General features: G+C 40.3%; 1 pseudogene; it reads left to right on the forward strand.

Moving 5' to 3' along the window:
* The window catches only part of LOC137999444 (bifunctional polynucleotide phosphatase/kinase-like), a 244082-nt pseudogene that overhangs the window by 31198 nt on the left and 195384 nt on the right, over positions 1–17500 (forward strand).

Genomic DNA, 17500 nt, shown 5'->3' on the forward strand with positions numbered 1-17500 from the left:
GGCTTTCTTGATCAGAATACTGGCAGTTTTCACAGCATTTTCCACCCTTCCATTGCTCTGTGGGTATCTGGGTGAGCTGGTTATGTGTTCAGTTCCAGACGATTTAACAAAATTGCTGAATTCTGCAGAATTGTACGGTGGTCCATTATCACTGTGCAACTGGTTTGGGATCCTATGCGCTGCAAAGTGCTTCTTCAACTTGTTAATGATAACAGTTCCTGTCTTGCTATACAGTTGGTCCACCTCAAAATAACCTGAATAGTAGTCTACCGTGCACAGGTAACTCTTGTCATCAACTGTAAAAATATCAGTTCCTATTTTCTCCCATGGTCTAAAAGGAACTTCACGGCAGATCAGTGGTTCTTTGGGTTGATTGCTCTGATAAGCCATGCAGGTGTCACATTTCTGGATGAAGTCAGTGATTTCTGCATTCATGCCAGGCCAGTACAGTGTTTCTCGCGCTCTTCTTAAGCAACCTTGCACGCCGATATGCGACTCATGCAACTTCGCCTTGATCCTTGGCCTTAATGTCTCAGGTATGACGCATCGCAGTCCCTTGAATATGATGCCATCATGTACTGAAAGCTCGTCACAGAGTTGGAAGTACGGATGGATGGCTGCTGGGAGTTCCTGCTTTGTATCAGGGAAGCCGTCCACAATCGCTTTCTTGAGCGTTTGAAGGGTTTGATCACAGGCTGTCTCCTTTTGCAATTCTTTGAGTTGGTGTTCTGGTACTGGAAGAAAGTGTGTGGCATGGATGTGTTCCACTTCTACTTCGGTTGGTGACCGCTCGTACTTTGTGAGGTAAGCTCTAGAAAGAGTGTCCGCTAGCAGCATATCTTTGCCGGGCTTGTAGCGGATCTCGTAGTCATACTGCTGCAGACGGAGTAGCAAGCGCTGTAATCTCTTAGGCGCTGATACTAAAGGTTTCTTCGAGATTGAGACCAATGGTATGTGGTCAGTCCATAAAATGACTTTGCGGCCGTAGACATAGTTGTGGTTATGTTCCATACTGAAAACGTGTGCCAACAATTCTTTCTAGATCTGCGAGTATCTTCTTTCAGCTGGAGTGAGCGCTCTACTAGCAAATGTGACTGGTTGCCCGTACTGCATCACCACGAATCCAAGTCCACCCTGGGATGCATCTCCTTGGCATTCGGTTGGGTCGCTCTCACTGAAATACTTCAGCACTGGTGCTTTGACAACAGCTTCCTTAATTCTCTCAAAGGCATCTTCCTGTTCATGGCCCCAAATCCACTCGGCATCTTAATGTGTCAAGCGACGTAGTGGTTCACACATTTCCGAAAGGTCTTGCAGGAACTTTGACAGGTATTTCACTAGCCCAATGAATCTCTGCACGGCTGGCACAACACCTGGGCGCTCCATTTTGACAATTGCTTCAATTTTTCGGGGATCAGGTTTCAGTGCGTCCTTTGTCATGACATGGCCAATGAACGACACTTCGCTGCATTTGAATTGAAACTTGTCCTTATTCAGCTTGATACCCTTTGTCCTGCACCTGTCCAAGAGGTTCTTCAAGTTCAGGTCGTGATCCTGGTCAGCCTCTTCGTCAGTGTCACCTTGACCGATAATAAGGAGGTCATCTGCGATTTTGTACACCCCCTTGAGACCCTCAAGGCATTGGTCAAGCTTCTGCTGGAAACATTCCGGGGCTGGGCTTATCCCATACGGCATACATAGCCATTGGTACCTTCCCCATGCTGTCTGGAAAATTGTCAGCTTACTCGAAGCGTCATCCAATTGAATCTGGAGGAACCCATCCTTAAGGTCAGCTTTGGTGAACACTCTCGCCTTAGACAACTCTGGCAGGATGTCATCAATAACTGGCAAGGGATAATGTCTCCGCTTCAGTGCTTGGTTTAGGCGCTGTGGGTGAATGCACACTCTAACCTTCCCGCTAGGCTTTTGCGTTGCAACCATGCTCGATACCCATGGTGTCGGCTTGTCCTCTTTCTCAAGTACACCCAAGCCTTCAAGGCGGTCAACTTCTTCTCTTAGTTTGCCTTTTACTGCCACTGGAACACGACGGGGTGGCATTACTACTGGCGGGACTGTCTCATCAACTTCTAAGTGTAGTTTTCCCTCAATCTTGCCAAGGCCTTTAGGCAGGTCAGCATACTCTGCTAGGACTTGCTCTTCGGTCAGACTATTGATGCTGTCTTCGATAATCTCAGGTGTTTGGTGGTCAGGCTGCAGGATGTTCTGGTGTTGGACTACTAGGAGGTTCATTTTCTGTGCTGTCTCAGCTCCCAGTAGAGGTGCGAAACCATCCTCAACTACGACAAACTCTGCTACATACTCTGTATTGTTGCATGGGTTTCGGATGTGGACGCTTACTGTTCCTAACACTCTCAATTTAGACTTAGAGTAAGTGATAAGTTCTCTTTTTGTAGTCTGAATTTCTGTGTTGTCTGGGAGGCAACTGCGGGGCAGGACATTACAAGATGCTCCAGTGTCTATCTGCATCTCCACTGTCTTCTTTCCAATTTCCATGACTGCACTGATTCGCTTCTTGCTGTGAGAAACACTATAAACTTCTCCGGCAAATGAGAGAGCCCAAAGTTCATCCTCGGATGAAGTTGGTGCATCTCCGTGTACCTCATGCACTCTCAGCTTGCTCTGCTGCCGGTTGCTGCGGGAAGGGGCTTTGTTACCAGGCTGTATTTTTTGCATGCAGACATTGCTAAAGTGGTCTTTCCCCCCACATGTATTGCAGGTCTTTCCGAATGCAGGACAATCTTCTTTCTTACGCTCATGTCTCCATCCACAATATTTGCAATCTCTCATGATCATTTGCTTATTTCCTGGCAAGCCAGCGTTTCTTCCGAGGTTTGGCTGTGCTCGAAACTGTGGCTTCGACTGAGTCTGTCCTTTCTTTGATTTATTCAGATAATTTATGGTGTCTGAGCCATGGCTTGATATCTCTTTTAGCTGGCTATTTGCTGCTTCGGCTGCTCGGCAATAATCCATGCATTTCTCCAGTGTTACATGTAGCTGCGATTCTTGAAGTAGCTTTTTACGAAGGGCATTATCAGAAATTCCACATACTAGCCTGTCTCTGATCATTTCTTCTTTTAAAGTACCGAACGAACACGTGTCTGCCAATGTGCGGACTACAGTTGCGTAGGCGTCGATTGTCTCGCCAGGCTCTTGTGAGCTGTTATTAAACTTGTAGCGCTCGTAAATAGTGTTAGTTTTACCTACGCAATAACTGTTCAACAGCTCTAAAACTTTGTCAATGCTACCTTGCTCTGCTTCGGACGCAAAGGGTAACCCACCATGGATCTCTATAGCCTCAGACCCAATACAGGTGATAAAGGTGGCGACACGGTAATCTTGCGGTTTTAGGTGCAAGCCTGTTATTGTCTCGTACGCTTTCCACGTTTGCAGCCAGTTTTTCCAATTTCTTGCCAGGTTTCCTCGAAGTTCCAGCCTTGGCGGTAACGGAACATTAGAGGTGAAGACTTGCTGTGTGGAATTTGAAGTCGGTGCTGTGCTGCTGCTTGTTATTGGCGAAGTTGTGTCATTTGTGCTGGCGTCCATATTTGGTGAGGGTTTCGTCGCTATTTCTTATCAAAATCAATCCAAATTAAACTAAACGTGAGCGAAATCTTGCTGTACTTCTTGCTCAGAAGTTTACTTCTGACACCATGTAACGTTCTTAGCTCCAAACCGTGAAGAGAAACTGATAAATCACTTCAATCAAGCCCTTATGAGGTTTATTTCAACAACACGATCTCAAGTGCGTGATTTTGCTAGTCACGTGACCTAAGTACAATAGCACAGGGTCACCATTACAATGTACATGTAAGTTAACAGGCAGGCTGTTCAATAATTTAGGAGCCTCTGCATAAAGAGATCTTGCACTGAGTGTGGAAAGCATTTTTTCCTTTGGGACACCACAATAGTAAACTATCGTTTGACCTAAGATGATATAATGACTTTTGCCTTACATTAACTATATCATTACGATTAGATGGAGGTAATCCATGTATCACACACGTTAAAAGTTGAGTAAAATCTTAAAATGCATGCACAAGGAAACCGGCAACCAATGAAGATCATGCAGAGATGGTGTTATCTGCGGGTATTTTCCAGTGTCCATTATTAACCTAGCTGCACCTTTGTGCACAGGTTGGAGCTTAGGAAGTGCATACAAAAGAGCGTTACAATAGTCTAGGTGACTAGTTATAATTAAAGCACGTATAATTGTCAGTAGAGATACCCTCGACGAGTATTTTTTTATTTGCAAATGGTAAAAGGCTACATTACATGTCTTATCAAGAGAAGCTATGATCTTCGCAGTTATTTCACAATTGCGTGGAGAAGCCTGAAAATATGGTATATGATTCGTTTAATATACCATTTCATCATTACATGTCTTAGTTGTAATAATCAGTGGAAGTATTTGTAAGGATATGCGCACTGTGCTCGGTCTGGAAGCCGTGATGGCATAAAACTGTTAGTGGTCATTTGTATCTATGTTTATTTGCTTACATCAATCTTAAATAACAAGGTCATAGCATTAGTTACATGAGTAGCCATAGTTTAAAAAGTGCAACTTATACAGCTGTATGATCAAATTTTTATCCTTGAATTTTAAGGTTTACCACATACATTGTAGAATTCCAGAAAAGATTAAAAACACTGTTTATCATTTGGAAATATCTGCATAGGTTCCGCAGATATTTAATTTTAAAAAATGTGTAAAATAGGCAATTAAGAGACATCATCTACTCAACCCCATAGAACATCAAGTATATAAATAGAGTTATCTTTGTCAATTTACAGCAGAAACAATTGAAACTTGGTAGGTTGATAGTTCTACAGGCAACACGGCTGTAAAGAAATTGGTTTCCATGGCAACTCACTCTTTTCCAATCCCCTTCAACCTGATTTCAATATTTTTGGTAATCTTAAGCTAGAAAAACATTCAACAAGGCCACAAACTCGACCAAACATATTTATTGTTTGCAGGCTCATGCAAATGAGGCACCAGACTGCATGTTTATGTCTTAAAATGGCTTCGATGGGGAAAATGTAAATTTTGTCATTATGATAGTAGCAGTTTAACTTATTGTTAAGTAACGACCCCAAATTCCACGTAGGACCAGATTAATGCATTCATTAAATACATTTTGCTAGGTCACTGCCTTTTTCCAATTAACAGAAATTCCTTGTTTTCATGCTTTCTAATGATATTTTCTCTTCATGCTCTCTTACGTTCGTGCTATTTGTTTGTGCGCAATGTTACTCCGCGGGTAATACGACTGTAATATGTCGCATTAGTGAGGTTGAGGTTTTAAAACCTTTGCCAAAACCATGGACGATAAGTCTTGCACACCACTGGATCAGAGAAGATCGTGATCAGTCAAGATTGATTAAAAAATATTTATGAAAGTCAAGTAGTCTACTTCGTGACTGATATTTGCGTTGTTTTATGAGTCGTGCACTTGTCTACTTGACTTTCATAAATATTTTTCAAGCATTAGTGAAAGTAACATGGCAACAAAAATGCCGGGGAAAAAATTCCAGGCCGGCAAAAGAATGGCACAGTTATAATTTCCAAATCATCATGAAATTTTAAACAGAAGTGAGCAGGAGGGTGGAAAACTCGAGGACCAACTGTTGCGTAAATTTAATGGGACTGTATTTTTTGAAGTTCTTTTCCTTTACTTAAGTGAAAAAAGAGCAGAAGTGTATTTTCGTCCTCGTCTGCTTGAACAGTGCAGACCTGCAAGGAAACAGCTAGCAATTAAATTAAACGTGACAAACGAAATTTTTCAAGAGCTTTGCAACATCACATCGATTTTACTCGTTTAGATCATCGGTGATCTCTATTTTTTAAAGTTTTCATTTCTCGTGCCTTGTCGAGGATGAACTCTACTGTTTATGACATCCCTAGTGGCATGCAATTATTTAAAAATCCCACTCCTAAAAACTTATGCATGGGAACCTTCACTCTAACAGTTTATTGTTATGATTTTCGATGGATGAGCAGATGAGGCTACGTTTCGTTATTATGACTGATTTATCGAAATTAAGGCATTTTTCCACTGCCATTTTCTCCGAAACAAAGTCGGTGACCCTCATTTGTTTTTCATTTTTGGAGTAAGTAGTTGATAACCTAATTTTAGTCGAGAAATGAAGAAAATCTCACCGTAGGAAGATTTTGGCACAAACGTCCTTAATAGTCCTTTCTTATATCACCCTATATATTTTTTCAGAAAGAAAGAGGTGTCATACATGTAGTTTACAATGACATCTGGTTATCACATCTTAAGTGCATACGAGAAGTGGACTAGAAGAAAGCATGCCACCTTGGTTACAGGGATGTAGCCAGGATTTTTCAAAGGGGAGTCAAAAGTGTCAAACAGAGGGTAATCACCAGGCCCCAGTTGTTTAAACAATGGATAGCGCTATCCAGCGGATAAATCACTATCCAGCGGATAAACACTAGCAAAACCAATTGAGTTATCCAGTGGATAGTGATTTATCCCGCGGATAGCGCTATCCATCATTTGAACAACTGGGATCTTTAGAAGCTCTGATAAGGTGAAATGATTCCGGGAGGATCTATGTCTAGAACAGAAACGAAAGGAAAGCGAAAGAGAATGACAATGACAAAATAGAATACCAGTAATAGTTCATACTTAGTGGAAGAAAAGAAGCTACTCCGCAAATTCTTTCCTTGGGCACTAAACCGTTTCTTATTTTTACGGATGCGTTATTTAAAGTGGATGCGTATTTTTAAAAGGTGGATTAATTGGTTCTTCCTTTGTTCAGGAATGAAAATCGATTTTTTTTTGTCAACTGGAATTAAATAACAATTATCTGTTCCCTTTTGGACATAAAGTAAAAGTTGATTTGTTTGTTTGTTTGGCTCTAAAATGCGAGCGAACAAGTGCTTTTTAATCCGTTTGCCCAACTTGTTTTTGTGTGCCTCGACAGTGACAAGAAAAGTTTGCCCTTATGTTATAAACACGTAATTGCAATGAGTTCTTGTAAAATAGGGGGAAATCTCACTACCTTGTGTTTTCAGAAGTTTGTTTAAAGCACCTAAACGTTATTTAACTGTTGGAGCGGATCTTGTTTGAAGTTCGTCCTTTCTTGGTTGCATTGCCGTGTTTTGCTGATCCTTGTTCCAAGCCAAGCTGGCGTGTTTCAATGAAATACATCAAAATGTGAATGATCTCGTTTTCAGAGATAAAGTGGAATAAAGTACACCAGTAAAAGCACTGTTACACTGTGAAATGTTTCGTGCAACTTGTCTCGCAATGTTTTGGCGACAATGTGGCGGGACAAGTTGCATGAAACATTTCACCGTGGAACATACCCTGCAACGGCCAAAATCGTTGCGAGACAAGTTGCAAGAGCTGTTGCCGAAAGTAGAATTAAGTTCTACTTTTCGTGCAACTTGTCTCGCGATGATTTTGGCTGTTGCGGGGTACTGTATGTCACACTGTGAAATGTTCCGTGCAACTTTTGCCGCCATAATGACGCCAAAACATTGCGAGACAAATTGTAACAGCACCTTAAAACTCTTCTTTGACCTTGAACTGACAAAGTTTTTTTTATGGCTTCTAATTTTAGCGTGATTTCTATTCGCTGGCTATTGACGAAGGTGTGCTTCTTTTCTTTTAAAACTCATGCAGTTCAAGAAAAATTCATTGCCAAACTGGTGAATTCCAAAGTAAATTTCACACGAAAACCAATATCGTACTCGTCGCTTTGTGATTCATGTGATATTGATTTACAGCATAAAATTTACCATGGAATTCACTAGTTAGGCAATGAATTGTTCTTTAGAAGAAAGCAAAGAAAATGATTTGATTATTAAAGCAGCAACCTGAAACATCAAAACACGACAATTCAAAACCTTCTATTTCCACTAACCCTACAGGCAGTAAGATTAAATAACCACGGAGCTCCGCTTTTAGGCTTGGCTAAATCTATACATTAATTTTTGATCAGAATGCTTTTAATTTCAATAATAATTATGTAGATTTAGCCAAGCCTAAAAGCGGAGCTCCTGGGTTGTTTATTCTTACTGGCTGTAGAATAAACGGCTTTGGAATTGTCCGTGTTTTGGTTTTTCCAGATATTGCTTAATAATGTCATTTTCTTCGCTGTCGAACTAGTGAATTCCACAGTAAATTTCTCCCGAAAACCAATATTGCATGAATAACGAAGGGATGATTGCTATATCGGTTTTTCCAGCGAAATTTACTGTCAAATTCACCAGTTAGGCAATTTATTTTTATTGAATTGCAAGAATTTTAAAAGAAAACAAGCAAATCGTCAGCAAGCGAACGGAAAAGGAAGAAGCCATTTCAGAGTCGACTGTCAAAAGCCAGTGAATAGGAATCATGCTAAAATTATAAATCACAGACGTACTATAGCTCTTAATGCAACAGATCGTTTTTGTTGGTTCAAGGTCAAAAAAGGAGTTTTATTGATGTACTTTATTCCACTTTATATCAGAAAACGAGATCATTTACATTTTGATGTATTTCATTGAAACACGCCATCTTGGCTTAGAACCAGAATCGGAAAGAAAGGACAATCTTCAAACAAGATCTGCAACAAATTACATGTACCTGTACTGTACATGTTCTAAACAAACTTATGAAAACACAAGCTGGTGATATTTCTCCTTACTTTTACAAAAACTCATTGCTATTACGTGTTTATAACAAAGGGCAAAATTTTCTTGTCACTGTCGAGGCACATCGAAAAACAGTTAGGCAAACGGAGTAAAAAAACCTCTTGTTTGCTCGCATTTTAAAGCCAAACAAAGCAGCAAACAAATCAATTATTTCTGTCCAAAGAGAGTACAGATGATTGTTATTAATTCCCATTGAGAATAAAAATTCGAGTTTCTTTCCTGAACAAAGGAAAAGTCGACTAAACCACTTTTTAAAAATATGCATCCACTTGAAATAACTCATTCGTAGAAATAACAAAGGGTTTAGTGTCCAAGAAAAGAATTTGTGGAGTAACGTCTTCCACCAAGTTTGAGCTATTACTGGTGTACTAAACGTTTTGTTGTTCTTGTTCTCTTTTTCTCTTCCTTCGTTTCTGTTCTTCTGTCATAGGCTGTCCAGGCATCTTGAAAACTAATTAGATTCGAAACGAAAAATCTTAAGATGAGACATGCCAAAAATTGCATTTCAGAGCAAATTGCAGCACTAAACAAATTAAAAATAAACACTCAGCTTTAAGTTTATATCCCTCCAATGCTTGACTTGAATAACTACGTAGCCACCAGTGTGTCCTGACCACAGCTATATTATGTCAAACCTGGATTGAAACCAGCGAAATGCAGAGAAAAAAAAATTCCAAACCATTTTCCACCTGAACACGAAAGGTGTCAAGAGCTTTAGTTGGCGGAGCATGGCCGTGTAGCTGCGTCGAGCCACAGAAAGAGTGCAAAAAATTAAGCCTTGTTGATGCTCAGGTGTGAGTGTCTGACCTGGGTTGAGCCTTCCCTGGTCAGCAGTCATCTTAAAAGAAGAGTTGACCTCGATAAGGTTCAATTTGAGCCCACAATATAATCACGTGATACTGGTCAGCGGATACCTTGTTTTGACAGGTGTCAATTGACCAGAACATTATGTCCAATGTCAAAGATGTATGCTGTAAACTAGCTAGAGTGTCAGCGGAAGTATTGCCTCGTTGATGAGCTCTTAACTTGAACCCGTGATATGGTTATGTGATACTGGCCACATTGGCATACATTGGAGGGGGTACGGTCGTACGGTGACCAAAACCAAATTTTCTCGCATCGATGGGTTACCATATTTTCTTAAGTATGGAGCTCCGCTATTATTGCAGTATTGAAGGAGAGTAGTGCTCTATACAGTTTACTGGTATTGATTCATTGTATCCATTTTTACTTGTTTCTTTTCAGTTAGGACTTTTTTTGTTTTATTCAATTTAGTTACAGATAGTAGCTAATAGTTACATTGTAACAATGACAATTGTTCTCTATTTTCTTATTTCCTTTGTCATTTTTTTTTCAATAGTTCAACTTAAAGCAAACTATGCTAAAAAGGAAGTGAAAATTACTCAGGTAAAGTTGGAATTTCTCTCTTAAATTGGAAGTTGTTTTGCTTGCATATTGTGAACTAAACCACAAACTCGATCTTCACTGTTAAGCTCACCAAAGTTCACAGTTAAAGGGAAAGTACTGTCTAGAAAAAGTTTCTCTAAATTACTAAAGCTATTCCTCAGGAATTCCAAAATAATTTTCTGCGGATTTGTCCAGTTCCCTGTTAAACTGGCGGGTCTAAAACACAGGTCACATTCCACAGGTCACTCGTAGCATGTCATTGTTTTACGTTTTTAAAAGTAACTCAAAAACTCCAATTTGGTTAACTCTAGGCCAAAAAGCCCTACTTAGGCCTAGGGTTAGCCAAATTGAGGGTTAGGGTAAAACCAGAATCTGGAATGCGGATTAAGAAATCTGGAAAAAAATTCCAGAATACCATATGCAAACTTCAACCAAAGGCTTAAACTCATTTAGGAAAACAAAACTAAACGAAGCGAAATACAGAAAGAATCCTAAACATTCATTAAAGCTAACCGTAGGCCTAAACAAACGTTTTTAGGCCAACTGCTATTGTAGCATTGGTAAAAGGTTTGTTTAGGCCTAATTAGGCCAAATGTTAGCTTTAATGAATGTTTAGGATTGTTTCTGTATCATTTCGTTTGGTATTGTTTTACAAATTAGTGTAAACCACATGACTTTGGTTCAAGTTCTTATATTGGATTCTTGATTTCTTATTCCGCATTTCTTCTTCCGGATTCTGGATTCCCTAGTTTTAGGCGCCATCTTGGAGAGCGCCATCTTGGATATGACGTAGCAATAGTGAACAAACGTGTTCGACCTTACCAAGTTCTTTGTTCCCCGATCACTTTCTCATGCAATGTTGTATGACCTCTCTGCTCCAACAAAATCAAATGTAAGATGGACTATAGTAAACGGTCTTGTGGTTCAATAGGTGGTAGGCTAACTACCCATCGAACCACAAGACCATCCTGGTCCCCAGGGCCTCTCTCCTACCCTTCTTTGGAAGAGAGACCCTGGGGCAAGGTTGCCACAAGACCGCGGCTGCTTTCGAGGGGGATGAATTAGACCCATGTCTAGACTTGAGAACACATATAAAAAAAAGTAACTGAAGCTTCCATCCGAAAATGAAAATTTAAAGAAAAATTGGCCAGAGAAAATAAACTGACGTGGATGGATTCCTCAAACCTGAAAACATGACTGCTATATGAGTAACACTAATTTGTGGAACTGCAGACTGCGGCACCTAGAGAAATGGCTGTTTTTATTGAAACTACATGATAAAAACAATGAGATTTATATTAATGTTTGTTAAATATCGACTGTACCCACCGATTATCGCGTTCCAAGTGCCATTTTTAGCTGTTATCTGCGTATTTGCTCCATCTGATTAAAGTTAGCCGATTAACTGGTGGATTGCGTGACAAATCACAACTCTACCAACTCATTTTACAACCTCAAAATACGATCCCGCTTGGTTTGAGGATTTTAAAAAAATTCTCGCAACATGCAGGTCACGTGATGTTATTGGGTGCCTCTGAGTTGTCATGTTTGTTTTGTAGCTTTCGTTTAACGTCTGTCTTAGTACCTTTCCGCAGTTCTTAAGGCAGTGGGCGAGGTTAATATGTAGATTTGTCGGATTTTTACGAAATTTGGGCTAAATGATCGTCAGATATTGGTGCACGAAATGGTGTCAGGCTTTTAAAAAATTCGAAATATTTTTACTTTGACACATCTCTGTGTGTCACGAAATGGAAAATTTTCTATTGGTGAACTTCAAAGTTTATTTTCTTTGAAACCAATAGGAAGATCCTAAACACCCGACACACTTTGGTAGCCTATAAAGTGCTGATTGATATAGTACAGTTTGTTTTAATGTGCGTGATAATGCGAAGGTGGGTAATTCAGCTAAGTGAACATGTATGGTTTTGAGTTTGAAGCTTCGTGCGCGCTAAAGAAAGCCATAATAAACAAAAATGTTCACATATTTGGATTCTTCATATTATTTCCTTTTCGGTGATATATAGTTTGCTGGAGTTTTACCGAACATAATGTGCTTACGAAAGATTGCCCAAGACTGGTGTCCACCAAAGAAAGAATACACTCATGTTGGACCGTTGTGATATTTTAAGGTTGCGTATATCTGCTGGCAAACCTTTGGTTTCAGTGCTTGGAGGTCTAAAAGAGCTCGGAATACTCAAGTACAGAGGACCAGGGAAACGGAGGGACATTAGAGGAAGCAACAAATTTTGCTCTAGGATGTGTAGGTTGGAAAGAAAACAACCGATAGAGATAGCAAGGAGTCGTCGCCCTGCTAAACTTCTTCGAGAGTTATGGCTAACAAGATATCTCACTTCGATTTCTCGTTAGAAACCATGCCAACCTCCTAACAAGTCTGAGTTTGCGGTGCCGAAATGTATGTTCATTAATATATGCAGAAAAAACGAAGAACAAGGTGCGGGTGTCAGTTGCGCTGGAGACAGATTTGAAAAACCATGATATTGATGTGTGCATTGTTACTGAGACCCATTTAAAGCTAGAGCAGCCCAATGCTGTGTTGAATATTGCGGATTTTAATATCTATAGGAGCGATAGGAACTGGTCAGGACTTGATACGAGGAACAAGGGCGGCATGGCTGTTTAGGTCAAGAAAAACTTATCTGTTGTCGATGTTGATCTCTCAAGGCTTTATGAAGTAATTTGCATAACTCTCTGTCTTCCTATGGGGCATAGATTTCTTGTGTGTGGAATTTATCACCTGCCTAAGCACAGTTATGCAGAGAATGATCTAATGAATTATCTTATTGATTACACAGATAATGTACTTGACGCCCACCCACAAACCGTCATTGTTCTAGGTGGAGATCTCAGTGAGATGGACATGGATGAATTACAACAATTGTCTGGCTGGAATGTACTGGTTGATTTCCCGATTCACACTTAGATAACTGTTTAACGAACCGGCCCGAATTTGTTTGCAAATTGCTACCCTTTTCATGTGTGAAAAATCGGATCATCGAGGTGTGGTTTTGCCTGCAGGATCTAAACTTCACTCTGTGCGTTGTAAAGTTCACATCCGGGACAGACACCTACATAGGAAACAGGATTTTTACATGGCTTTGGTAGAGGAGAACTGGCGAGAGGTACTTGAAACCTAGACTGAAACAAGACGGTAAACAAACTGGAGACAACTATACGGGGTCACTTGGATAGGTGTATGCCAGTAAGGGTGGTCACTATGTCATCATGTGACCCTGCTTGGATGACCCCTCTTGTTAAAGCCATTCTGAGGTCGAAATCGAGGGTGTCCGATGAAGCTCAGTTGAAAGAGTTGAATAAGAGGATTTCGGAAGTGATCAGTGAGAACAGAAAGCAGTATAATCTGGGTGTGATCAGCTGGAAGCAATGGTGGAAAGGTGTTGACCTGGTATCACAGTGAAGGAACGCAGCCCTTATTACCTTAGATAGTGAGTCACTGACGAGTACTTTGGCAATCTATGCAGCGACAATAACTACCTTCGACCAGTTGATGTCCACATAGATCCAGATATCAAGGCTCCGACAATCCCTGTGGGACTTGTTTAGAACACTCTGTCTAATCTGAAGAAAACGGCAACCGGGCCAGACAAAATTCCTATTTGGCTTTTAAAAGAACACGGGGAATGGAATCTTTCCCTGTCAACTCATTCCTGGCCTGAATCTTGGAAAAGAGCAAACATCAATCCATTACCTAAGGCTGATGTACCTAAGGAGAACGGTGATTTCTGTGGAATCAGTGCAACACCGGTGATCGCTACAGCTCTTGAAAGGGCTGTATACAACACACATGTCAGACGCATTATGGAGCATCACAGAGAGTGTGGGAACTGCACATCTGCGCTGCTGACTATTCAGCACCAGATACTTAGATGATAATAACTGTAAAGTTGTGCGTCTCTTTACCATGGACTTTCCCAAGGCATTTGACTCCGTGAAACACAATCTTTTGTCCAACAATCTTAAACGATTACATGTATCTCCATCTTTTGGTAATTGGTATCACAGTTTTTTATCCGGTAGACAGCAATAGTACAGCTGTTATGGTCCAAAAAATAGCTGAATTGTTCACTTTTGTGATAAAAGCATGAAACTTTGCATTATTACTACTAGCCACGTAACAAACAATTTCTGATATGGATCCAACCTTAGTTAAGCCCTGGACTCCAGATCTGCGCATGTCCTAAAATTGCCAACATGAAAACGAGACTGAGGATCAAATTGCTTTCAAATGAACATCCAAGTAACAAAATTAACACGGAACTGGTATATTAATAACATACGCAACATATTATCTGTGCTAGAAAATAATTAAGATGTGATCATGTGACCTTTCAAAGTTTGCGACTTAAGCTTGGAATGCCTGGGGTGGAATGTCAAAGACAGGGGCGTGACGCTATAATTATCACCACAATTAATTTACAGCATTGATTTATTATTTTAAGCCATGCTTTTTCCGCGTTTCCTTAAATCCGTACTGTCCGGGTTCCATCTCCAAACATAACATGCGTTTGAGTATTGCTCTTGCTAAATATTATCAAAATGATATTTTACGAAACATGCAATGAACTTTTGTGTTGGAACATGACGGGCTCACTAACGCACTGTATCTACCTCATACATGGCTCAGATTTCTGGACGATATTTTCGTTATTTGGACTGAAGGTTCAGATAAACTGAAAGTATTTGTCGATTATCTCAACTTCATCCCACCATTAAATTCACTTGTTCGCATTCCCTCACAAATATTCCATTCCTTGATGTGATGGTCTCACTCAAGGATGGTCTCATAGAAACCGACCTTTACACTAAACCCACTGACAAACATCAATATTTACTTATCTCCTTGTGCCACCCCACCCACACTAAACGTTCCATTCCATATAGCCTTGCACTTCGCCTTCGACGCATATGCTCCGACAATGACACTTACAAGAAACGCTGTAAGGAACTTATGGACTACCTCGTCAATCGAGGTAACGAACTTAATTTCCTTAAAACCCAGATACTATGGCTTCTGACATTTCCCGGAACGACGCTCTTAAACCCAAACCTAAACAACAGAGAGATACTGTTCCGTTCGTCATTACCTATAACCCCGCTTTACCTAACATATTCTGTATAATTCACAAACACTCTAACGTGCTTTATTCATCTGGTCGCTGTAAAAATGTTTTTACTAATCTCCCTGTAGTAGCCTACCGGCGTTGTAAAAACATTGATGATATTCTAGTTAGAGCTAAATTACCGGAACCTACGAACACCGACCAATCTGGGTCTCCATCCGACTCGTTTCGGTGCAATGAAACTAGTTGTACCGCCTGTCCTTTTATTGAGAATGGCCGTAATCAATATACTTTTTATAGTACTGGACAAACCTTTAAAATCAAATCACATATTACTTGTGAAACCCCTAATGTAATTTATATGATTCAGTGCACTAAATGTAATCTTCAGTACATCGGAGAGACCAAACGTCGTCTTAAAGACTGCTTTAATGAACATAGGCGACCTATTATAAACCCGGTTTGTAGTTATACCCCCACTGCGGTTTCACGACACTTCCTGACCAGTGGTCACGCGGAGGATCACATGATCCTCATACCGCTCGAACGACTGCACACTAGCCGTGACTCCATCAGAAAGGCTCGTGAGGCATTCCTCATACACAGAGAAAGAACACAGGAGCCTGAAGGCCTTAACAGAAGAGATGAAATGTAATTTAGTTTAGCTACCTTTTAATTTTCCTTTGTTTCTTTTATCTTGTTATCATGTGTTATTCTCTTTCCTCTTTTTTATGCATTCCCGTTTTTATTAATTTTACACATCACGTAGCCTTTTTATGTCATTTCCGGTAAATATAAAGATCTTGTAACAAGCATTTATCCATTCAATAAACCTGAAGAAGGCTGGTGTTGGCCAGCCGACATATTGTAACAACGCCTATGTTCACGTTGTCTTGACCAACCTTTGCAGTATATTTTCCATTTTTGTGTTGGGTTTAGTGCATTTTTGATATGGATGTTTCTCACTTATTTTTTTCTCTTTACGGCCTCATTCAATTTAAATACAAAAAAGAACTGGGGACTAGTTCTCGTGCTTCTACCGGTTTCCAAGATGGCAGCTGCCATGGTGTTGTACTTACAGTGACTACAAGTAAGACACCTTTCCCACTGAAGATAATAAGTTCAAATAATAGACCAATTTAAACAAGTGAATGCTTTTGAAGTATCTTTTTAAGTAATAACAGTTGTCGTACAGAACAAGTCATGCAAAACATGGAAAACGCAAAGATTCGGTTCCTGGACATTTAAATGGTGAAGAGCTAAATCAGGGTCAGGGAATAGAACACAGCCTTAAAGAGAGAAAGGCCTTATGGTACAAGACGTGTAGGTAGAAATAGTTTTAGTAATGCAAATCTAGAGCGTGCTAAGAAAAGGAAACATGATTGAGAGACCGAAGAGGAAAACAGTGACCTTGAAACAGAAAACACTTGCAGCCCCATCAAGGCCAGGCATTCTAGTCTTCCAGGCAGCTCTTTCAGCAGTCACTGCTTCTTTTGTGAATCAAGTGACATCCCAGCAAATCTTCATTCTGCTTCCACTCTTGAGGTTGAAGAGTGAGAGAATATGTATCTCTTGTAAATGATAACAGGCTGATTGGCAAGCTGGCGTCAGGGGGCATGGTTGGCCTGTACAATCAAGCTAGGAAACTGAAGTTCTCGCTCAACTCTGAAAATGCTTCATCATATAAGCCTATAGAACTTGCATTTTCAGAACTTGTTGCCTTTATTGATGAGAGTCTTGAAGTTGAGGAGCCAACTGTGTTAAAGCTTTCAGATCTTGTAAAGTGCTATTCTTCAAAGCTTAGCGAACTTGGGGGAGAGCATCCTGATAAGATCAATGCTACAAGACTGAAGACCTGTGTGCTGACGGCCTTCCCTGATCTTACGACACATACTCAAGGAAGAGAGGTTCTTTTGGTCCTCAGCCACGAAATCGGCGATGTCTTGCTTGAGGCTAAGAATTCTTGGGTCTCACTCACGTGATCAACAGCCATGTTTTTCAACGAAAACAAAAGAACACGTTAGCATAATAATAGCTTTCAATTCCCGGAGGATTGGATCGGGACACCAACATGGCCGCCATTTCATGATTTGGGACACCAACATGATGGCCGTGACGTCATGTGAAATCCAAAAATAGAGACTCTGCTTTGCTTAGCAAAAGCAGAAATGATTGTATGAAGAGAAATTCTGCGGGTGAAAAACACTTTTAATGGAACATTTGCAAGCGCCGTTCCAGCCTCACTCATAACATTGCTAGATGTGATAATGAGAGCCCCGACAATCAAAAGGGATTCAGGGGAGAG

The sequence above is a fragment of the Montipora foliosa genome, chromosome 1 (assembly GCF_036669935.1).
Source record: "Montipora foliosa isolate CH-2021 chromosome 1, ASM3666993v2, whole genome shotgun sequence".
NCBI classification, from domain to species: domain Eukaryota; kingdom Metazoa; phylum Cnidaria; class Anthozoa; order Scleractinia; family Acroporidae; genus Montipora; species Montipora foliosa.